Consider the following 24,238-nt stretch of genomic DNA (forward strand, 5'->3'; position numbering starts at 1 on the left):
ATATTCACGTAATATTTTTGTATTGCATTACATATTATGCATCTGACTTGCTAGAAATATGGTATAATGTAATTTAAAATAGCCTAAGGTTAATTCAAGTGAATAAAATAAGATTCATGACTTTTTTTCTAATTTATACTGAGTCACAGAAGAGAGCTTTAAAGTGGGAAAGTTGTGTGTGTGTGTGTGTGGTACTTCAGATTGAACCCAGGATCTCACACATGTTAGGCAAGTGCTTACCACTGAACTACACCACCAGCTCATTTTATTTTGAGGTAGTCTGCTAAATTGCCCAGACTGGTCTTGAACTTGTGACCCTGCTACCCTAGATTCCAAACTGAGTGCAAATTGAAATGATAGTGACATTTTTTCTGACAGAGCAAGAGTGATGTTGCAAGATCATTATGCTTTGATCATAGTCTATTATTGATCAGGCTCTTGATTAGGCTCTATTTCTGCTATAAGCATTTCTAACAAGCTTGATTATTTTACCTTCTTAGCATCTTTAAAAGTAAAACTTAAGAGGAAGAGGTGATAGAAATTGGTAGACAGATAAATATAAAAACTAATGGGTGCTGGGCACAGCAGTGTACATTTGTAATCTTGGAAGATTGATACCTGAGGATTGCAAATTTGAAGACAGCCTCAGCAACTTAGGGAGACAGTATATCAAAAAGGCTGGGGGTCGGGGGAGCTGTGGCTCAAAGATAAAGCGTTCGCCTACCATGCATGAGGCACTGGATTCGATCCTCAGCACCACATAAAAATAGAATAGAGAGATTGTGTCCACCTATAACTAAAAAATATTAAAGAAGGGGCGGGCGGGCTGGGGATGTAGCTCAGTGGTAAAGTGCCTCGGGTTAAATCCCTAGTACCCCCTACCCCTGCCACCCCACCAAATCTGATGAGTATTAATCAAAGAACCTAAAAGACCATGGACTGGAGCAAGTAAATGTTTCAATTTTCATTAGCTAAGGAAGACGGCTATAAAAAATAATTTTTGTTCATTGTGACTAAGTCATTAAGGTACATTTTTCTAGTGTACTAGCTTCAAAGAAAAATTCAGGTGTTTTTTTTTTTTTAATCAAGATTTGTAGTAGTTTTGTTTTTTAACATACTGTTTAATTAGGTTAAGGAGAAAATAATCTGGTATTTGGTGCTCAAGGGGGAGTTCTTAAGCCATCTGAAACCTGATGTGAAAGTTGGACTCATGGTCAATGTAAGATACTTTTGAGTGCCTTTTATGTGTTTTGGTAGACCAAAAACCAGTAAGAAATAGTCTTTGCTTACTAGGGACTCAGGATAAAGTAGAGGAAACTCATGTAAATATATATAATGACAATAAAGTGTGTTAAGTGCTCTATTGGAGGGATTGGGCAAGGTTAAAATGATGGTTCAAACTTCTACACATGTCTTGGGAAGATAGTAGTGGTAGATTGAAGAATGGATCCAGGAAATGAAGTTCAGACTGGTTTCAAAGCCACTGTAGCAAAAAGAGGATAGAGATTTCATTAGATGGAAACACTGCACTTGAAATAGTTTTACAAAGAATAAGAACTTAGCATAATATCTGCTGGGAAGCACTAGTGCTAATAATGATGCATTGAAGAATTTTCCCCAAAATTTAATTAAAATGCAAAGGTCTGTTACTGTTTGACAGTATTTACCATTGGTACAATTATATTCTTTTTGGAAAACAGTTTAATGAAGAAAAATTAAAAGCAGTTGGGTAAGAGGAATCACATTAGAATTTGACTACAAATAAAAATTTGCCTTGCCAAGACTCCAAGAGCAATACCCCTTTAATTAATGAACTTTTGAAGAGCCAATTCTCAAGCTTTGAATTTCACTTGGTTTTCACTCCACCAGATGTCAAACAATAACATTTCAAAAATTTCATATAACAGCTGGGTTTGGGTAAGGTTTCAGGCTATCTCCTAATTCTAAGTAGCAGACTAGAGTAGTTTTTCTTCCTCCCCAGTACATCTCCACAAAGCATCTATCTCTCTTGACTTTAGCCAACAAATAAAATGTTTTGCATCCTTAAGGCATTTTTATTTATGAACTTTTTGAAGGCCAATTAAAGCAATCAACAAAGATGATGGATCAAAAAAGTTTTGGAAGTGTTTTGGATATTGTGAAAATCGTAAGTGAAGCCTGGAACTAGGAATTTGGAGGAAACTCCCTTATTCAATATTTTTGAAGGCATTTGTATAACTAAAAATCATCATTGAAACTGATTGACGATGCAGAGTGAGTGGATCTAGAAGTTAACTTCTGCAAACCTGGTTATGTTAGAAATTTCTCAGAAGCTCAGCGAAGTAGATATTTATTTTTTAAAAAAATGGAAGAGTAAGACATCATTGAAACTGTCCCTCTCCTAACATTTAGTTTTCACAAACTGAGAGGTACTCATCTGAACATCATTGAAATTTTTTTTTTCTTTGTGGCAGATGTCCCTAATTTTCAATGCAGTTCAAAGGTCTCTGGAGTAAGGAAAAAATCTATGTATGCTCTAGGAAGATTTACCAGGAAAAGATGGCATGTTCTGTCCCAACTTCATTAAACTAAGAGTCTAAGAAACCTTGGCCAGTCCAGCCCTTGAAGAAAAATACCTCAAAGGAACATTTATATCATAGTTCATATTGTTTAATTTTGTATGGTTAATAAATATTTTGAAGAATATATATTTGTTTTGAGTTCTGACATTCTTATGATATGAAGTGGATTACCAGCCCCAGAATACTGATTTATGCCAATGGGAAATAATGTACATCATCTGTATTTAAGGATGATTACTCAGTAGGAGAGTCACCTTTGTGAAGGTGAGAATATGGAAGCTTGAGGGAGTTGAACAATTTAGGAATAGGTACTCAAGAGCAGAACCAAAATTCCTTCTTAGATCTCATTTGAAGAACTTTGTTTTTCCAGACACTTGAAAGTTGAGGACAAAAACCAATTAATGTCAGGGCAGTTAGCAAAGGATAGTAAGAAGGAACAATGTAAGAATGAGGAAAGTCGGGAGAAATCTTATGTCATAGATACCAATAGAGAACTTCAAAGAAGAAATCAATTAACCGATAAGATTAAATGACTTAAAGGTCTAAGAAGGCACCTAGAGTTCATTAAGAGATTTTGATAAGAAGTGCTGGTAGAGGGGGAACAAAAGCCAGTTAGTGGGTTGGGATGTGAACAGGATATGAAGTAGAGACAGCAAGATAAATCATTTTTAATATGGTTAAAGGGAAGAGAGTTATAGCTAGAAAGGAATTTTGACTTTTGTTTTTGATGAACTTTATTATAAAATTACTGTGGGCTAAGTGTTTTACAAAACACAAAAACATTTAATCCTCATAAGAACCCCATGACGGGCTGGGGATGTGGCTCAAGCGGTAGCGCGCTGGCCTGGTGTGCGTGCGGCCCGGGTTCGATCCTTAGCACCACATACCAACAAAGATGTTGTGTCCACCGAGAACTAAAAAATAAATATTAAAAATTCTCTCTCTCTCTCTCTCCTCTCTCACTCTCTCTTTTAAAAAAAAAAAAAAAGAACCCCATGACATCAGTGATAGTGTACTCGTAATTCCTGCAACTCCAGAGGCTGAGGCAGGAGGATGACAAGTTTCAAGCTAGCCTCAACAATTTAATGAGACCCTGTCTATAAATAAATAAATGAAATAAAAGTCTGAGGATGAAGCTCAGTGGTAGAGTTGTTTAATACCCAGTACCACACCACATACACATACAACTCCATGACAAAATCTGCATTTTACACGTAATAGAGAAGTGAATTTCCCAGATTACATAGCTACACTCTCAGGAGTCAGACCCCAGAGTGATGCACTGAAGCGCACTAACTTAATTCAGAACAAGTGTTCTGTTCCTATAGCAGAAAAGGAATGAGCATATGAGCATGGATGAGACAAATTTGGAAGTGTTCTGGGGAATGTAGAAAATGGAGGTGGGGAATTCCCAAATGATGGACTCTCTTCTGAAGTTAGAAGTGAATTCCATGAATTCAAAGTGTTAAAGGGGCCTGAGGACAGACAAGTGGAAGGAACACTTTCCATTCTTTGCGAATGAGATGGGTAAAAAGTTTTTTAAAAAAAGTTTTCAGGGCTGGGGATGAGGCTCAAGCGGTAACGTGCCCACCTGACATGCGCAGGGTGCTGGGTTCGATCCTCAGCACCACATAAAAATTTAATAAAGATGTTGTGTCCACCGAAAACTGAAAAATATTTAAAAATCCTCTCTCTCTTAAAAAAAAAAGTTTTCAGAGTATACTAAACAGCTCTTTTTTTTTTTTTTTTTTTTTTTACTAAACAGCTCTTTAAAGCAGTGTTTAAAGGTGTTTTATAGCTTGGGGAAATGCATGTATTATATAATAAAGTGGAAAAAAATCAGCAAGCAAAATTGTGTGTGTGTGTGTGCATATATATATATATATATATATATATATATATATATATATTTAAAGCATTAAACAAAAGAGCATGAGACTAAAATGATCATTAATTGAAAACTTCAATTATGGGGCTGGGGTTGTGGCTCAGCGGTAGAGTGCTTGCCTAGCGTGTGCAAGGCCCTAGGTTCAATCCTCAGTGCCACATAAAAATAAATAATAAAATAAAGGTATTGTGTCAACTATAACTAAAAAATAAATTAAAAAAAAGAAAACTGCGATTATGAAAAATTTCCCTCTTCTTTTTCATTTTAAACATCCTATTTTATTTTTTAAAAATATTTTTTTTAATATTTATTTTTTAGGTGTAGATGGACACAACACAATGCCTTTATTTTTATGTGGTGCTGAGGATCGAACCTGGGTCCTGCCTGTGCTAGGCGAGCGCTCTACCACTGAGCCACAATCCTAGCCCCTTAAATATTTATTTTTTAGTAGTAGTTGGACACAATATCTTTATTTAATTTATTTATTTATATGTGGTGCTGAGGATCAAACCCAGGGCCTCGCAACGTGCTAGGTGAGCGCTCTACCGCTGAGCCACAACCCCAGCCCCAATTTATCCTATTTTAAACAATAAGTTTTATTTTATAATAAAAATAAATTTTAAAAACATTTGAGGTTATTAACATGCACAGTACAATCTGGGCAAATCACATGGCTTACCAAGATTTGTCCAATGATGATGCCCATTCTTCCTCCAGATTTCTGATAATTGAGACCACTCCTTTGAATTCAGGTATACCAAATGGAGTTTTTCCTAGAATCTTCACCAGCATAGATGGGGAAGCAGCTCCCATTTTTTTTTGGTCCCCCCCCCCACAGAAGGGGTAGTAGTATTTGCAGGAAAAGAGAATGAACCAATAATTGAGAATGAGGAGAGCAAGATCTAAGTGTCTTATTCCCCCTAATCTTGATTTATCTCCATGAGCTTACACAAGTTTTTCTTTAGCCTAAACTTTTTAAAGTCATTTTGTCTTTTTGGCCTAAGCTATTTTTTTTTTTAAAGAGAGAGTGAGAGAGGGGAGAGAGAGAGAGAGAATTTTTAATATTTATTTTTCAGTTCTCGGCGGACACAACATCTTTGTTGGTATGTGGTGCTGAGGATCGAACCCGGGCCGCACGCATGCCAGGCGAGCGCGCTACCGCTTGAGCCACATCCCCAGCCCGGCCTAAGCTATTTTGAAGAGGGTTTCAGTTGCTTAAAATTAAAAGAACTTGATTATTGCAACATAGTTCTCTAAACTGGCAGCCATGAATTAAATTTTATAGATTTTGTATGACTGAGAAATGTATGGCAAAGATCTGAGTGTTCCTGGATTAATCCTTTTGTTGGAGCTCCTGCTGGATCAAGATGACATTTGACACAGTAGACTCCATCTCCTCTCTACCTGCCTAATTTTCCCTGGTTACATATGATTAGAGCATCAATTTTTTTAGTGCCTACTTTGTACAAAGCCCCAGGCATAGCACTTTTGAGTCTGCTGAACAGGATTAAGCACCACATTTTCATTAACAAGTAAAGAGACTTATGTAGTCAGGTGATTTGGACAATTAAATGTGCAGTTTGTTTTCCTATTTGCCACACACTATTGCTATGATTATCAAAGAAGCTATTCTTGAAGAAAGAGGCTAGAGATGAAGCAGGGAGATGTCTTGGATTTATATTTGACATATAAAGTTGGGAAAAAGTAATGTTTTAAGCATCCTCATTCTGAAGATGTGTATATGTGTGTGTGTGTGTGTGTGTGTGTATGTGTGTGTGTGTGTATGTATGTGTGTGTGTATATATATATATTCCATTCTGAGGGATGGAACAAATACTGAAGATGGGGAACAAATACTAAAGATATCTAAGATCTGGCTCCATCACATGCTTCTGGATTATAGAGTTCTGGCTCTGGCATTGAAGGGACCAAAGTGTAGAATGAAACTGCACCCATGCTTTCTGTGTTGATTGCATCTTTGGTTTGTTTTTTTTTCAATCTGTGTTTATTTTGAGAACTTGCACTGTGCTAGGGATTATTAGCTAGTGATAGACACTGAGGAATACAAACAAGGTATATAAGATGACCCCCTTCCATCACACACTTTTTTATTTGTACACAGTGTAGAGGAGGAATTAGGCAGAAATAACTGTATGTATAGAAAAATAAGTACTCTTTTTGGTTAACATAGTCACTATGAGGACCAAATGATATACAAACCATCAGAGAGAGAGGTAGGTGTTGCTATTCTGGGAGAGGTGATACTTCCTCTATGTCTTGAAAGATGAATGACAAGTTTGCCAAGTGGATGAGGTAAAAGAGTTTCCTAGGTAAAGAGATTAGCACAAGCAAGGCACAAAGGAATGAAACTGCTTGGGGCATTAAGGGGTGAGAACATAACATGTGTTAGAGGAAAACAAGCAAGCTGTTTTTGCACATCGATTACTAGGAAGCCAGATCACTTTGCCACTTTCATGTTTTCTATTTCTGGGTTTCGATTCTGCAATAAACAAATGGCTAAGAAATAGGAACTTCTATTTATTCTTGTTCAGACAAGAGTAGAAAACAATGATGAATAAGCAAATGAGAGAAATATATGTAAGAAGTCCTAGGCTGTGTCAATCAAGGAATGAATCATAACAACCATAAGAAGAAAAGGAGAGAAGAATGTCCATCGTCATTGCAACTTTGGCCTTTTCTGAGTTCTGTCTTCTAAAAAGAGCCCAGAGTAGCTGCTCCTGCCTCATTGCTGGCCCTGCTGTCTTCTTCATCAGATCAGTTCTAGGTACTGTCCCTCTTGCCCTCTGTACTATGTCCTTCTTCCTGCAGTGTGTCTGGTGCTGCCTCCTCTGTGCCCAAGCCCCTATGCCAAGACTTAGGGATTGGCATGTTTTGCTTTTCCCTGTTTCCTGGTGCCTGAATACTGAGCAGTCCCTGGGGAGCTGATGGTGTAGGACAGGGCTGTATTTGGAACTAAGCCTCTCTTCCCCTTTGGCAGAGCACCTGCTTCTCTTCCTTTCTTATTCCTTTTATCTAGAAAGGACCAGAAAGAGTAGCTCCCTCCCCACATATAGTAGAGATGTCTACTGTTGAACCCCATCAGTGTTGCTGTTGTGAGCTTGGCTGGAGAGCTTGCCAAGCAGGCTTGATTTGGGATTTAGTGTGAAAGCTATAACTCAAGGAGATCCTAATCAAAGTGGCCAGAGGTACATAAGAGTTAAGTGAACATTTTTCCTGTTCTACACCTTCAATGACTATTTAAGTGGTTAGCACATTTATTTGGCATTTCCTTGACAAGTGGCAAGATTTTATTTTTTTTGCATTCAACCCAGCAGGCCTCTATCATTTAGCTACATCCTCAGACCATTTTTCTTCTCCTTCTCCTCCTCTTCTTTCTCCTTTTTTTCTACTTCTGAGACCAAGTCTAGCGAAATTGCTCAGGTTGGCCTTGAATTTTCCTTCCTCCTGACTCAGCTTCCTGAGTTGCTGGGATTACAGGCATGACCCACCATGCCCAGCTTACATAAGAGATAAAATCTTAGGGAGTAGTAAGAAAGGCCAATACAGAAAACCAAATGCAATTACAAGTAAATGCAGAAATCTTGGGTCCAGGCTAGTATCAGGAGTGAGTCAGAAAGGACTGGGACAGTTACCACCTGCCCTCAGCTGCTTCACTGGTTGTCAGTAGTGTGTAATTGATATGTCATACTGGCTCACACATGAGCTCATATACACACAGGCTCACACATCTTGGAGTACCAAAGAATAGTCTGGCTTTGCCCAGGAAGAGATCAAGACCTATGTGAGGAGTCTGCAACACACATGCCACGTCCTCTCACATTTTCCTCTTCACAGGCTTTGGAAAGAGCTCCTTCTTCCCCCACAAGCTTCTTTTTTTTTTTTAAAGAGAGAGTGAGAGAGGAGGGAGAGAGAGAGGAGGGAGAGAGAGAGAGAGAGAGAGAGAGAGAGAGAGAGAGAGAGAGAGAGAGAGAATTTTTAATATATATATATTTTTTAGTTCTCGGTGGACACAACATCTTTGTTGGTATGTGGTGCTGAGGATCGAACCCGGGCCGCACGCATGCCAGGCGAGCGCGCTACTGCTTGAGCCACATCCCCAGCCCCCCCACAAGCTTCTTATGTGTGAAACTGGAGTGCATGCAGATTCAAATCTTCATGATTTCCCTTTGCCAGGAGACTTGACGTTTCTACCTTTGGGCATAATAAAAAAGAGAGCAATTAGAGGTGAAATGATAATGATGTCAGAAGGAAGAGATAAGGCTGGGAGTATAGAGAGACAGGCCCCTGGGTAACTTCCTGGACAGTAAAGTAAACAGCACCTGCAGATATTTGCTAGGAAACCTACAAAAAGGCTATTTTAAAATCAGGACTTATGTGACTGAGGTCCATGCCTCTCCAAAGAAGTAAAAATGCTTGATTGATATTTTGATTGGACTAAAGGTTGAATGAATAACTTGTGGACTCTGAGTGCCTTACCCAGGGTTGGGCAGGGGGCTGACTTCCTTGAACCTATAGATATATAAACCTCTGGACAATAGCCACTCTTTGATATCCCTTTCTTTGAACTCTTCCCTCTTTAGGAGCTCTGCTTTCTTTCTATTACTCTAATAAATCCTGTTACTTTGCTCCCACCCTTATATCTGTGGATTTTATTCTTCAAATTCATGAGACAAAGACCTCAACCCCATGCTCCATGCTACAGTAAGAGGGAGGGAACACAGAGGGCAGAATGTGAGTAGACCCTGTTATGGGTGGGAGAGATGAGAGGAGCTGAGGTGTCAGAAGTCAACAAAGATAGGGATAGCCAAAGGGACTGAGAGAGAGTGACAGCATAAGGAGAAGGGGCTTGGCTACGTTTCTATGTGCTTTAACACATGGATTTAGCATGACTGACATACTAAGGTTATGTAACTGTCTTTGGGGAATGGATTGAAAAACACTCACTTAGCAATGAAATATTATACTTCTTTCCACCCTGGAAATTGTCCTTGCTACACAGGGTGCCCTCCATGCCCAGTGGCCAGGTCTGTACTATGTGACCATGTCCCCACTGCTAGTTGTTTGGTATAGGGTCAGATACATGAATCAAGAGGACTTGTTGGACCTCATCACAGCTCTCTGCTGACGGCAGCTGGGATGTGAGAAAGTCCAGGGAGCTGCTGACATTCAGTGATGCTGAGAATTCAGGCTGCAATGTTGTTAAAGGTTGAAGCAGATTGCAGAGAGGCCAGACATTGAAGACTTTGTTCCAGAGGCATCTGACAGAGGCCCACACTCAGGGTTTCCCTCCTATTCCTCTAGTTTAGTTGAAACTTGAAGCACTCAATTATCCTTCCAGTTAAGTCTCACCTGATTTTCTTAAAGTCCTTGGTTCATTTTTTATTTCTTGAGCTATGCAACAAGAATGCTCACTTGATGACAAACCAGGTAGGTTAAATTAATGGTACCCAGAACTTTGTTCATCCTGAAACTCCTATAATTGTACACCTCTACATCTCAATTGGACCCAGTTTTGGAAGTCCTGTTGGCGTCTACATTTCCAGTAAGGTGTCAGTCCACTCATGTAAGACCACAGTTCAGGAGGCAGCATGTGATCAGAAGCCTAGGCACATACCTGGAGTGTCCTCAGAAAAAGGACAACTATTTTCAGCTTTATGTGTGACCCAGCCTCTTTTTCTACTAAGCTTAATATCTGCAATGAAGCAAAATCCATTTCTAACATTCAGGCAAATGCCCTGTACATACTTACTCTGAATGTGCCTTGTATTCCATAAGTCACATCTATGCCAAATCAAGATGGGCTGCTGGCCAAGACACAGTACTTCCTCCTAAAGTCATCTGTGGGAGAAGAGTTAACAGTTGAGCAATTCAGGACCTTAAAGGGAACATAGGATTATAAGTGTTTTTACATTCAACAACTTGCTGATATAAGAAATGGCTATGATCTACATACTGTGGGGTCGGGCTCCAAATTCCTCAATAGGACATCCATAGCGCAAGAGTTAACAACTAGAATCAACAAATGGGACTTACTCAAACTAAAAAGTTTTTTCTCAGCAAAAGAAACAATAAGAGAGATAAACAGGGAGCCTACATCCTGGGAACAAATCTTTACTCCACACACTTCAGATAGAGCCCTAATATCCAGAGTATACAAAGAACTCAAAAAATTAGATAATAAGATAACAAACAACCCAATCAACAAATGGGCCAAGGACCTGAACAGACACTTCTCAGAGGAGGACATACAATCAATTAACAAGTACATGAAAAAATGCTCACCATCGCTAGCAGTCAGAGAAATGCAAATCAAAACCACCCTAAGATACCATCTCACTCCAGTAAGATTGGCAGCCATTAAGAAGTCCAACAACAACAAGTGCTGGCGAGGATGCGGGGAAAAGGGTACACTTGTTCATTGTTGGTGGGACTGCAAATTGGTGCAGCCAATTTGGAAAGCAGTATGGAGATTTCTTGGAAAGCTGGGAATGGAACCACCATTTGACCCAGCTATTCCCCTTCTCTGTCTATTCCCTAAAGACCTAATAAGAGCATGCTACAGGGACACTGCTACATCGATGTTCATAGCAGCATGATTCACGATAGCAAGATTGTGGAACCAACCTAGATGCCCTTCAATAGATGAATGGATAAAAAAAATGTGGCATTTATACACAATGGAGTATTACTCTGCATTAAGAAATGACAAAATCATAGAATTTGGAGGGAAATGGATGGCATTAGAGCAGATTATGCTAAGCGAAGCTAGCTAATCCTTAAAAAACAAATGCCAAATGACTTCTTTGATATAAGGGGAGTAACCAAGGACAGGGTAGGGACGAAGAGCTTGAGAAGAAGATTAACATTAAACAGGGATGATAGGTGGGAGGGAAAGGGAGAGAGAAGGGAAATCGCATGGAATTGGAAGGTGAGCCTCAGGGTCATACACAATTACATATAAGAGGAAAGGAGGGGTAAGAGAAAAATAATACAAGTGAAGAAATGATTTACAGTAGAGGGGGTAGAGAGAGAAAAGGGGAGGGGAGGGGAGGGGAGGGGAAGGGGGATAGTAGAGAATAGGATAAACAGCAGAATACATCAGTCACTAGAATGGCAATATGTAAATCAATGGAAGTGTAACTGATGTGATACAGCAATTGGTATACGGGGTAAAAATGGGAGTTCATAACCCACTTGAATCAAATTGTGAAATATGATATATTAAGAACTTTGTAATGTTTTGAACGACCAACAATAAAAAAAAATGTTTGGGACACTTTAATAAAGCTTGAATTGGTAGTAGTGAATATTGTTCAAGTTCCCTTTCCTGTTTTAGCAAAGAGAAAGCTAAAGAACACAAAGTTCTATTTGGCTATCATTAATTTTTTCTGCAAAGCTCGAGATTGAACCCAGGGTCTCTTACATGTGAGGCAAGAGCTTCATCACTAAGCTACATCCTTATCCCAGAAAGTTCGATTTGGGTTTTTTGTTTTTTGTTTTTTTTGGTAGTGATTCTGGGAATTGAATCACCAAAGGCCAGATGCATTCAAGTGCTCTACTACTGAGCTACACCCTAGCCCTTTTAGTTAAAAACTTTAGTGTGTGTGTGATATTGAGGATTGAACTCAGGGATCCTCTACCATTGAGCCACATCTTTAGCTATCTTAATTTTTTATTTTGAGAGAGGGTCTCCTTAAGTGGCTAACCTCAAATTTGCAATCCTTCTGCCTCCACTTCCCTATGCCTCAGCACCTGATTCAGAATGTTCAATTTTGAACACATACAGTTTAAGGTCCCTGAGGGGCCCTGGGATGGCAATGGCCAATGGACAGTCAGCTATATGTTAAGGGCCAGGATTTAGATTTTTGTAAAACCAGAATTTGGAGAATTCTTGAAATCTTGGGTATGAGATAATCTGACAATTATTTATAAAATGTCAGAAGTATAACCAGGACAGAGTACTGGGGATGGCAACTATGGCATTGATGGTGAAAAAGGGATTAGTGGGGAAGAGGGAGGAGAGCATTCAAGGAGATGGAAGAAAGTGAGGGGGAACCAGCAGCTCAGTAGCCCCAGGAGAAGATAAATAGTGGTCAGCACAGAGAAGGGGAATGGGAAGAAGATAAGGACCGAGGGGTCCCTCCAATTGAGCCACAAGGAAATCTCCATAATATTGGAAAGAGTGGCTGCAGTGGTGTAGTGTAGAGAGAATCCAGAGTGTGAGATGAGGAAGGGAGAGCTGCAAGAGAAGATGACTATGTTTGGAGAACGAGGTTTTTGTTAGGAAGTATAATACTTCTAGGTGATGACAAGGTGCAGCACGTGACCAAGGGGATGAGGATCCCGAGCTATAAGAAGAGCAAAAGTCACAAGAGATAAGGAGTTGGAGACTTTAAGACATAGAATGTGCTAACCACAGGGATACCAAGTGGTCCAGTATGATGGCAGTATTTCCCCTGGAAGCCTGTGAGTCAGGAGCCAGAATTCTCCATAAATGCTGGGGAAGTTAGCAGATGGCAGTACAAAGAAGGGAACCTCAAAGAAGAGGGAAGGTCTAATGAGGCAGTGAGGGAGGAAAGATAATGACTATCTTTGTGAGATAATAGGTGGGCTATGAAAATCAGTTGGCTTCTCTCAAGAGGTAATCAAAGAGCCAGGAATGGTAGCCACATGCCTGTAATCCCAGTAGCTCAGGAGGCTGAGGCAGGAGGATCTCAAGTCCAAAGCCAGCCTCAGCAATTTTGTGAGACCCTAAGCAACTCAGAGACCCTGCCTCTAAAAAAATACAAAAAAAAAAAAAAAAGGTGGAGGCTGGGGATAGGATTGTGGCTCAGTGGTAGAGCACTTGCTGGGCATGTGTGAGGCACTGGGTTGGATTCTCAGCATCACATACCAATAAATAAATAATTTTTTAAATAGGGGCGCTGAGGTTGTAGCTAAGCAGTACAGTGCTTGCCTAGCACGTGTGAGACCATGAGTTTGATTCTCAGCACTACACAAAAATAAATAAATAAAATAAGGATATAGTGTCCAACAACAACAAAAATACAAAAAAGGGCTGGGAATGTGGCTCAGTGGTTGAGTGCTCCTGAGTTCAATCCCCAGTATCCCCCTCCTGGCTAAAGAACACACAAGACAAAAAAAAAAAAAAAAAAAAAGGAAGCAATCAAAGGAGCAAGATAGGGTGGCATGTGCCTATAATCCCAGCTACTTGGGAAACTGAGGCAGGAGGATTGCAACTTTGAGGCCAGTCTCAGCAACTTAGCAAGACCCTGTCTCAAAAATTTTAAAAAGTGCTGGGGATGTAACTCAGTGATGGAGTGTCTGCCTAGAATGTATGAAGTCCTGGGTTTGATCCCCAGCAAATGCAAATATGTATGTGTGTGTGTGTGTATGTGTGTGTGTGTGTGTGTGTGTATAATGGCTATAATGTCGCCATTGCATACATGGTTCATCATTGACTGTATATGTATGTATATATGTATATGTATGTATAGTGTGTGTACATGTGTGTATATATATGTATATGTGTGTGTGTATATATATATATATATACATATATATGTATATATATATATATATATATATATATTTTTTTTTTTTTTTTTAATAAGAGGTGAGCAAAGAAAGCCATCTGAGGTAGAAGGGGAAGAGGCTCCTTTCTATAAGTGAATCAAGCTCAGGAAGCTGTAGTAGTGATTGTAGTAGTGGCAGAACAGAAGGCAGCATCAGCCCAAGAGTACAGGAAAGAGTACTGACTTGTATTTGGGGAATCAGGCTGGATGACAGGGAGGAAGCACAGTGGGACTCATTGACCAGGGATTGAAGGACACCGGTTTGAAGGGGCTTCCATGCAGTACAAACTAAGGCCATCAGCTATGTCTGCACATAGGTGTGCACCAGATTCCCAGCAGAAATTTGGTGCTACAATTGAGAGTCTCTACAGGGCCTTCCCTCGGTGACAGGTAATTAGACCTGAGTCAGAACAGGAGAGGTGGATATGCTTTTGTCACAGATCCTGTGACTGGCCTTCCAACCATTCACATGATCTTCTCTTTAAGGAGCACATGCTGTTCAGGTAGAATTGACTTTGCTTCAAGCTCCAACAGTGTGTCCTGAACAAGGCAGAGAATTTTCATCCCCCAAGCCAAGTAATTGATTCAGGGAAGGACCTAAGGCAATCCTCCCTCCTCTCTGTGTTGGCTTTTTTTCTGGCTACAGGAGTTGCTTTGGGGTAGGCATATGACAGAAACTGACTCAAACAGATTGAAGCCCAGTAACCAATCTTCAGGGAAGTTATAGAGTAAGGATGTGTAATCTGGAAAAAACAAACAAAACAAAACAAAAAACTGCAGCCATTTCTATCCCCACAAGGGAACCAGCTTGTATTACCCAGGGTGCTCTAGAGAAACAGAAGCAACAGGATATATCCATAGATATATACAATCATGCATCTTTTAATGATGAGGACATACTCTGAGAAATGCATCCTAAGGCGATTTCATCATTGAGAAACATCATAGAGTGTATTTGCATAAACCCAGATGGCTATAATGTTGCCATTGCATACATGGTTCATCATTGACTGAAACATTGTTATGCAGCACATGGATGAATAGGAGATTTGTTACAGGCATTGGCTTGCATGATTATGGAGGCCAAGAAGTCCCACCATAAGCCATTTGCAACCCAGGAAAGCTGTAGTATACATTCAGTCCAAGTCCAAGGGAACAAGATCCAGGGGAGTTGATAGCGTAAATCCTGGAGTCTGAAGGCCTGAGAACCAAGAGCTCCAATGTCCAAAAGCAGAAAGCAGATGTTCCAACTGAAACAGAGAAAGCAATCTGTGCTCTTCTACCTTTTGTTCTATCCAGGCTCTCAGTGAATTGGAAATGCCCACCTATGTTGGTGAGTGTAATAATTTTGTGTCTATGTGTGTATCAGGGGGTTACTAGATATTGAACCCAGGGCTACTCTACCACTACATCCCCAGTCTTTTTTATTTTTTGAGATGGGGTCTTGCCAAGTTGTCTAGGCTGGACTCGAACTTGCAATCCTCCTGCCCCAGCCTCCCAAGTAGCTTGGAATACAGATATGAGTCACCAGGCCCAGCTAGAGGGCAATCTTCTTTACTCAGTTTACAGATTTAAATTTGAATCTATTTCAGAAACCTCCTTACAGACACACTAAAAATTAATGATTTAACTGTACATGCACACCTATAATCCCAGCTACTTAGGAGACTGAGGCAGGAGTATGGAAAGTTCAAGGCCAACTGTAAGCATGCATGAGGCCTGGGTTCAATCCCTAGACTGCTAATTAATTAATTACCAGTCATTTGGGCATCTTTTAACCCAGTCAAGTTGACAGTAAAATTAATCATCACACAGCCTCAGGACAAAGCCAGCATTCACAGAAGGGCAGAGCTGACAGAGTCAGGAGAAATGAAGTCCCTTAAGATGCTGGGAAGCTCTGGATCAAATCATTGCTTCTAGACTTTCCCCCCATTAAGACAATAGATGTGCTTTCTTAGTTATACTAGTTTGAATTGGGTTTTCTGTTACTTTGCTTTACCTGAGGCATCCCAATTGTGAGAAATTATATTAGGGTTCCCTTTGTCCCATTAACTCTCCTGCCCCATCTACTAGGTCAATGTGTGTTTGACCCAGATTCTGAAATGAGAGCTGGATGTAAATATGAACCAGGTGGCTAATCTTCTCTGCCAGAGAATATTTGGCTTTCAGCCCCTATCTTGGTGACTAGCCATGTACTGATATTTTCTAGACTCTATTTCACAATCACTCCTGCTTTCTTAGTAATCTACCGAAGTTAGTTTTCTGCCAATAAGAATATTTACTCTTGTCTCTGATCTTTAGCACATGGTTATTGGCTGCACTTCCTTCCCCTTCTCATTCATTCAGCCACTATTTATCAAGTATCTACCACATGGAAGGCACTGTTCTGGACACTGGGGACACATCAGTGAACAAAACTAACAATTCTACCATCAGGAGTTACAGACCTATGTTCTAAACAATAAACAAATAATAAGTGAAATATATGTAACTAGCTAGTGATAAAGTAGAAAATCCAGAGCTGGGAGGTTTTTTGTGTTTACTTTAGAAAGGGTGAGTAGAGAAGAAGGCCTCAATGTGAAAGTGGCTTTGGCTTTTGTGCAGAAATCTGAACAAACTGAGGCATGGACCACACATGAGTGTGGAGCAGAATAGCATTCCTGGCAGACAGAAAAGTCCAGTGGTCTTGAGGTGGCATGTGTCTGATGTATTTTAGGAATAGTAAGGAAGCCAGTCTAACCCAGAGGAGAGGTGAAGGGAAGAACAGGAAGTCAGGTTGTGGGAGGCCAACCTTATGGGTGACTGAGTTACACTCCCCAGCTGGGTGCTGAGGCGCTCAGTCACAGAAATGGGTGTGTCTTGCTACAGCCCCATGGGTGAAGCTATGCTCACCTGTTCCTTTGTAATATAACCCCTTGCCCTGTTTAGGATAGAATCTTCCATGGAAGTGCCTTGTGTGTGTCCCCTCCTCTTACTGTGCCCTTGGGTGTGGCCTACCCAGGTGTCAGTCAACCTGCTGACAGTGGACATCATGAAAATAGACTCAGCCCCCTGAAACCTGACCCCTTGCCTCATTTGAATAGCTTCTCCTCAATAAAATGGGTCAGCGCGTGATCTCACTCTCTCTCTTTCTGCGGACCCTTAAGGTCAGAGGAGCCATCACAGCGACCCCAAAGAAAAAGGTATTTGTGTCTCTTGTGTGGTTATTTCGTGCAGCCCAGTTAGCCCAGTTTAACTAGAGTGACCCCTGAGCCTTTTAGTCGAGAGAACAGAAACCCGGCATCAGGTGATGGGTGATGGGTGATGGGTTGCCTGGGGCCCTAGGGCACATGAGCACTTTAGCTTTTCCATCCAATAAATGAGGAAAGTTTGAAGTACTGGATTGCCAAGAACTGACTTACCTTTTAAAAGCAATAGAATAGTAATCAGTCTGAAGGAGCATGCCTGTAATCCCAACTGCTCAGGAGTCTGAGGCAGGAGGATCAAAAGTTTGAGGCCATTGTGGGCAACTTAGTGAGATCCTGTCTCAAAATAAAAAACAAAGAGGACTAGGGATGTAGCTCAGCTGTAAAGTACCTCTGAGTTTAATTCCTCCACTAAAGAGAGAGAGGGAGAAAAAGAGGAGAGGGGAGTGAAGAATGAATCCAAGCTTTTGTGCTGAGCAAATGAAAAATTTGACTTGTTATTAACTGTTAGAGAAACATGGTGTGCTTGTGTGTGTGTGTGTGTGTGTGTGTGTGTGTGTGTGTGTGTGTGTTTGGGGATGGGCACATGGATAACAAGTGATCAGTGTGGATATTCAAATTTGAGATGCCTTTTAGACATCTAAGTGGAGAGGTCAAGGAGACAGAAGGATCTTGGAGAGTGGAGTTCAGAGGTTAGGGTTGGAATTTATTTGAGGATTATTAGAACAGTAGTGGTATTTAGTCACACACTAAATAGATCCACTCAAGGCATTTTTTTTACTTTTACTTTAATGACCCTTTCCCTGAACTATGGCACTACTTTAATTCATACCTTCAGATACTTTATTTAGAAAAAAAACTAACGCATGGTGAAAATGATGTTTTGCATCTAGAAGACTCTAACTTTGGGGAGAGGTTGGAGTAAGGCCATATTTTTGAAGTGTCACCTCCCTTGATGCTAGATTTTATTGATTTAGCTAAGATAAAATAACATTTGACTGTAACTCTTCAGTATAATGAATTCATTATTGTCTTTATATATATAAAAAGTAAGTTAATTAAATTTTTTTCAAAGTATTACAGTTAAAAAGGAATCAACTTGTGCTCTACTAGTCATATGCTCTTGCCCAAGGGCCATGGTACTTTTCTGTTCTCTCTGCCTGGACCACTCCTTCTATAGGTTGAATGAAATTTGCTCCCTCACTTCCTTCACTTCTCAGCTCAGATATCTTTTCATGACTAACCCTCTATGTTGACTAACCAGATTCCACCAGCATGTCTTCATTCATTTTTCTATTTCTCTTCTTAGCCTTACCACCATGTTGCAATGTGTATATTTGCTTGTTTACTTTCCTCCATTATAAGGCAAGATTAAAGTCATGTTTGACCTGGGGTAGGAACTGCTGAATAGCAATTTACTGAATAAATGAAGATCACCTTATTGTCGTTCTAAAGAATTGTATGGTCCTAGCAGCTCTGGAGGCTGAGGCAAGAAGACCACGAGTTTAAAGCCAGTCTCAGTAATGGCCAGGAGCTAGGCAACACAGTGAGACCCTGTCTCTAAATAAAATAAAAAATAGGGCTAGGGACATGGTTCAGTGGTTGAGTGCCCCTGAGTTCAATCCCCAGTACCAAAAAAAAAAAAAAAAAAAAAAAATTGTGTGGTGACTTATTTTACCACTTCGTTTTATTTGTTTTGTGATGCTGGGGATCCATCCAATCCAGGGCCTCTTGCCTGCGTTCTACCACTGGGCTCCACTCCCAGCCCTACCAGTTTATTAATATTATGCATTATAATTTTAAAACATCTTTGCCACTTCAGTAGATGTCATTAACCATGTTAGAGTTATAAGTTTAAACTTTCTGATTATCAAGAACAATGAGTATTTCCCCAAGCACTGGGGTACTATTTTATTTCTTCTCGTGAATTACCTACTTATCTTCTGTAAGGATTAGTACCTTGATAGTTCCTCTATATTTAAACAAACTTTCATATATTTGATATATTATCTGCTTACTCTTTGAAGACATTTTTCTTAAGCTATTGTCTTTTTAAAATTCTGTCCAGTTTTTACATTTTTGAATGTTGATTTCCTTTGCAGTTTCTCTCATTGTTTCAAAGATTTGAGTATGCTGCCATTTACCCTTAAACATAACTGTTACTATTTGGTATGGTGTGTCTATAACATGTTTACCATTTTAATCTATTTGGAGTTTATTTTGATGGTAGAACTTGAATTTTTTTTCCCTCCAAATTTTCATTCATTTACCCGAGCATTCCTGACAGAGTTAATCCTTCCTTACTGCCATGTTTGGGAATATTACTTCACTAAATGTCTCGTCAGGATTATATATATATCTATTTGTTCAGTCGCATTCCTTTCAGTTGACCTCAGCTTCTATTTTTGGCTTTTGGTTTAGCTACAGTCCTGCAGTGCCAAAGAAACATCTCGCCCCCTGCAGGCGGTTGATTCCCCCAGACCTGGGAAACCCGGGGCAAGGATACCCACCCACCGGGCTGCTCACCTCCTGGTCTCTATCTTCCAACCCCAGGTGAACAGTGGACGTGCTGCTCCATCACTGCAGGATGATTTGTATGGGTCCACCGTCCCCACCCACGCCCTTTATTTTGGCGGTGCTGGGGATTGAAATTGAACCCAGGGCCTTACTCATGCTAGACAAGGGCTCTACCACTGAGACACACGTAACCCCAGTCCTCTTTGACTAGTCTCCTTATGCCCAAGTTTCCTAAAGTCTCGAGGTTTCCGGGCCCCGTAACTCCAGTATGGGGTAGGGCTGTCGGGCCTCTACCCCGTGGTTGGGTAGGCTCTGCCCCTTCCGACTCTCTTCTTTGGATTTTTCCACCTCCCTGGCCCCGATGCACCAGGTCCACTCTGCACGCACCGCACTGGGCGGTAGCGCGCAGTCCTAGCGATCAGTCCTTAACATCACGGCTTTGCGTCGCTGGTCGGGATCGGTTCTGGTCGCGGACTGCTGCCTATGCTGAAATTGCTTTCCAAGCCTGCTTGTTCATCCCTACCTCCTCCCAAGGTCCCCCTACCCTCTTTGCACACCACTCACTGTACCTCCTCCTACCGAGGGTCCACTGCTGAAAGTGTTGCAATAGACACAGTAGTTCGACTACGAAAAAACGCAATGTTTTATGTGTACAACTGATGTGCGCACACCTATTGTGTGCCAGATACTCCAGCCTGGAAGAGTCGCGTATGGAGCCAGCAATTAGAGCCAGGTTTGGGGGCTAACGTCGAAATCAGGTCGACAGCGTCTCAGGATGGGTGGAAAGGGCGCGGTGAGGTGTTTTGGGGACTACTGTCCTGGAGACGTCGGTGATGGGCAGTAGGCTGGACAATGCACCCCTGTCCTCGCCATCTCCCCATTCCTCTGCGGTCCTGACAGTAAAGCGGCTGCTTGTGGGGAACCGAGGCCTTGAGGGCCTTGCGCCGGGAGGGGGCGCCAGAGGGAGCCCGCGGGCAGGGAGTTCCGCATAGAGGCGCTGGGACCGCCACCAGCGCCTGCGCCCTGGGGCTGCATCCAGGCACTCACCCCAAGGGACCCGGTGACTGCTCTTCACGCCCGGGTCACGCTGATTACTCTTTGGATAATGCTAACACTCCATATCTGGAAACCCCGGTCATAATTGGAGAACAAATCTTAAATAAAGGTGAATCAACCAACTGCTGCAGCACTTCCGTGAAACACACACACACACACACACACACACACACACACACAGGACTAAGGGACCTTTTAAACAAGTTTCTCAGCCCTGCACAAGCGTTTAGTGTCCCTTTGGAGAAGGTACATGACAACAAATCTCTGAATTTAGTATTTCTTTTAAATTAATTTGTATTTATTCATTACTATTCTATTAACAGACTCGAAAAATCTCGCAGAGGCCGGACACATTGTATATATTTAGAGGTCCTTAATGGGTATGGAGACAACTAGGACGGATATAGGACTCAGGAAGTCCATGAAACCTCAAAAATTTCCAGCTTTTTGAGCTGTTGTGCAGTTTTCCTCGGAAGAAGTTTCATAGTTTTATGATGACCAGAGTTCAGAACCTTAGTTAATAAATATTGCTCTGAAATAAATTCTAGAGGACAGCATGTTAACTGAAATGAGCCAGACTCAGGGTCGAGTATTTTCTCTCACGTGAGGAAGCTAGAGCAAAGAAAGGGGGTGGAGAGATGGCGGAAAGGTTTGTGTGCGGCGGAGGAGGAAGGAGTGAGGATATCTTAAATATAGAGGGCAGATCCATGGAATAGAAAGAAACTGATGGGGAGGGAGGGAGAGACGTGAAACTGGAGGCAATGTGGAATTAACTTGACAAAATTTTGCTGTGTGCATGTATAAATATACCACAGTGAATTCCACCTTTGTATATATCTACAAAGCACCAATTTAAAAAAAAAATAGAAGGAAATAAATAGAAGACCAACAGAAAAGAGAAATGGGAATGGGGGAGGGGAGAGGGGCGGCAAAGAGGAGGCACGGTCCGAAACGAAGCAAACTAAATTTCATATATGTATGATTATGTCTAAATGAACAAAACTATTATGCATAACTATAATGAAACTTATAAAAGCATAAAAAACAATAGTAGCAGGTTTATGGATTCAGAACTGTGCACCAATACTGAGTCTGCCTGGGGCCCTGGAATCTGGCATCGGCTGGGGACTTTGATTCTCCATCTAGGGTCACTTGAGTCTACACTTGACCTTCCTTCCTTAAAGAATACCCCTCCCCTCGCCCCACCCTACAAAAACTTTAGGGGCACAGTTGGTTTCCTTTTAAAGCCAAGTTAGGTTCAAGCAGATATACTTCTGCATTTCTGAGCTTAAATAGAAATAGCTCTCTGGTGGTTTTTCCCCGGTTAGTCATGCAAACCTCTATGCCTTGCTTACCACTGGGTTTCAGCCTCCAGGGCAGCTCTTCTGCACAAGCTTGTCTCAGGACCCCTCATCACCTCCGCACCCAGGAGTCCCTGGGGGAACTTGGGTGCTTACTTCACTGGGCTGGGATTTTCCTCAGCCAGTCACTCAGGGAGTTAAAACGTGTTCCTTTTATGGAAAAAAAATAACACAGGTTATTTTTGTGAAGAGAAAAAATTATAAAGCCACCCATAGACAGCACAATAACTGTTTTTAATATCAGCTCTTCTATGTATACACATTTTGGATTGCTGTGATTATGATAGTACAGTAACTACTTTTCTGTAACATACCATAATCGTTTTACGGTCTTCATAATTAGTGGTTTTAATGACTGTATACTTTTCTATCCTACAGGCACACTTCATCATTTCCCTGGTTGTACATTTGCATAGGTTCTAGGTTATTGTGGGGTGTGTGTGTATGTGTGATACTGGTAGTGTTGTGCCATGAATGTTGTGTTCAGAGAGTTCACACAGGTTTCTTCTTTTCCCAGGTCAATTTCTAGTGTCATGATAAATTCTCAAGCTACAGAGACACCATGTTTGCTTTACTCATTCATCCAGCAAATATTCAATTAATGTTAACTATATTCCAATATTGGCCCAAGCACTGAGGATACAGAAGTGAACAAAGATTCTGCTACTAGGGAGCTTGCAAGGTAAGGGAGACTAGATGATGTGTTTTTTGTTTGTTTGGAAAGTAGTGAAAAAAAAGATCTTTTTGATAAATTAACATTTTGAACAGAAAAATGAAGGAAGTGAAGGAACAACCATTTTTCAAATCTGGAAAAAGTGATTTCTGGGCAGAGGAAGCACAAGTACAAGTGCAGAGGCACTCGTAGAAGCCAGTGTGACAGGAGTGGAGTGAGCCAGGACAAATGAAGGGGATGTGCCTAGAGAGATAAGTTGTCCATGATAGGGCCCACATGCTTAGGGGGGGCTACAGAATTTTACTCTAAGATGAGGAACCATTAATAGGTTTTGAGCTGTGACTTAACTCTTAAAGGAATCAACTTGGTCATTGTGGGGAACAGACTGAGTTTGGAGGTTGTTACAGTAATCCAGGCAAGAGATGATGTGGTGCTTTGGAGCAGGCACAGTGGTGAAGATGGTAAGGATGGCCTCAGGATGGATTCAGAAAGATCTTAGTGGTTTGAATGTGAAGTTTGAAAGGGAAGAGCATCAAGATTGCTTTCATGGTTTAGGTAGGATGTTGTTTTTGTTGTGAAGGGAGGCAGGGTATAAGAAATTTAGCTTTGGACTGATTAAATCAACGATGCCTGTTAGGCTGGAATTATAGCTCAGTGGTAGAGTGCTTGCCTAGCATGTGTGAGGCACTGGGTTCCATCCTCAGCACCATATACAAATAAATAAAATAAAGGTATTGTGTATCTCTACAACTAAAAACAAAAAACATGTATATTAGAAACTAAGTGAGTAAATCACTTTGGATTTAAGAGTTTGAAGTTTTAGACTGGGTGTTGTGTTGCACACTTATAATCCCAGTGACTAGGGTCAAGGGGCTGAGGCAGGAGGATTGCAAGGCTGAAGCCAACCTCAGCAACGTAGCAAGACCCTGTCTCGAAATAAGAAAATAAAGAGGAATAGGGATGTAGCTCAGAGGTAAAGCACCCCTGGATTCAATCCCCAATACAAACTAAAAAAAGAAAGAGACAGTTTGAAGTTTAGCTGAGAATCAGAATTGACTTTGGAGATCTCCATGAAGATAGGATATTTAAAGCATGAGATGACATAAGATCAGACATTTATCCAGCTACTTACTTAACAGCTTCTAATGCCTAAAAGATAAGCCAAGCTCAACATGTCCAAAACCGAACATCTGATCTTAACTCCCCCAATGTTTCTACCCTCAGACTCCCCTATTTCAGTTGATGATAGCACCATTCATTCATTGCTCAGAAAAAAAAAAAACTAGGAGCAAGACTTTATTTTTTCTCTCACCTCCCACATCCAATCTGTCAGAAAAGTCCTGTTGAATCTGTTTTCAAAATATATCCAGGATGTAATCCAAACATCCCCCACCCACCCCA

At 40.9% G+C, this 24,238-nt stretch overlaps 1 long non-coding RNA gene across 1 annotated transcript; it reads right to left on the reverse strand.

The window, feature by feature from the left end:
* Positions 1–268: 268 nt before the first annotated feature.
* Positions 269–22,281, reverse strand: LOC308633597. The gene is made up of 3 exons (XR_014018806.1): positions 22,159–22,281; positions 10,220–10,308; positions 269–1,483 (listed from the first exon to the last, which is right to left on the reverse strand). It is a non-coding gene; the product is annotated as an uncharacterized lncRNA (long non-coding RNA).
* Between the last annotated feature and the right edge of the window lie 1,957 nt (positions 22,282–24,238).

This window comes from Spermophilus citellus (genome assembly GCF_964194105.1).
Source record: "Spermophilus citellus genome assembly, chromosome: 2".
In the NCBI taxonomy this organism is placed as follows: domain Eukaryota; kingdom Metazoa; phylum Chordata; class Mammalia; order Rodentia; family Sciuridae; genus Spermophilus; species Spermophilus citellus.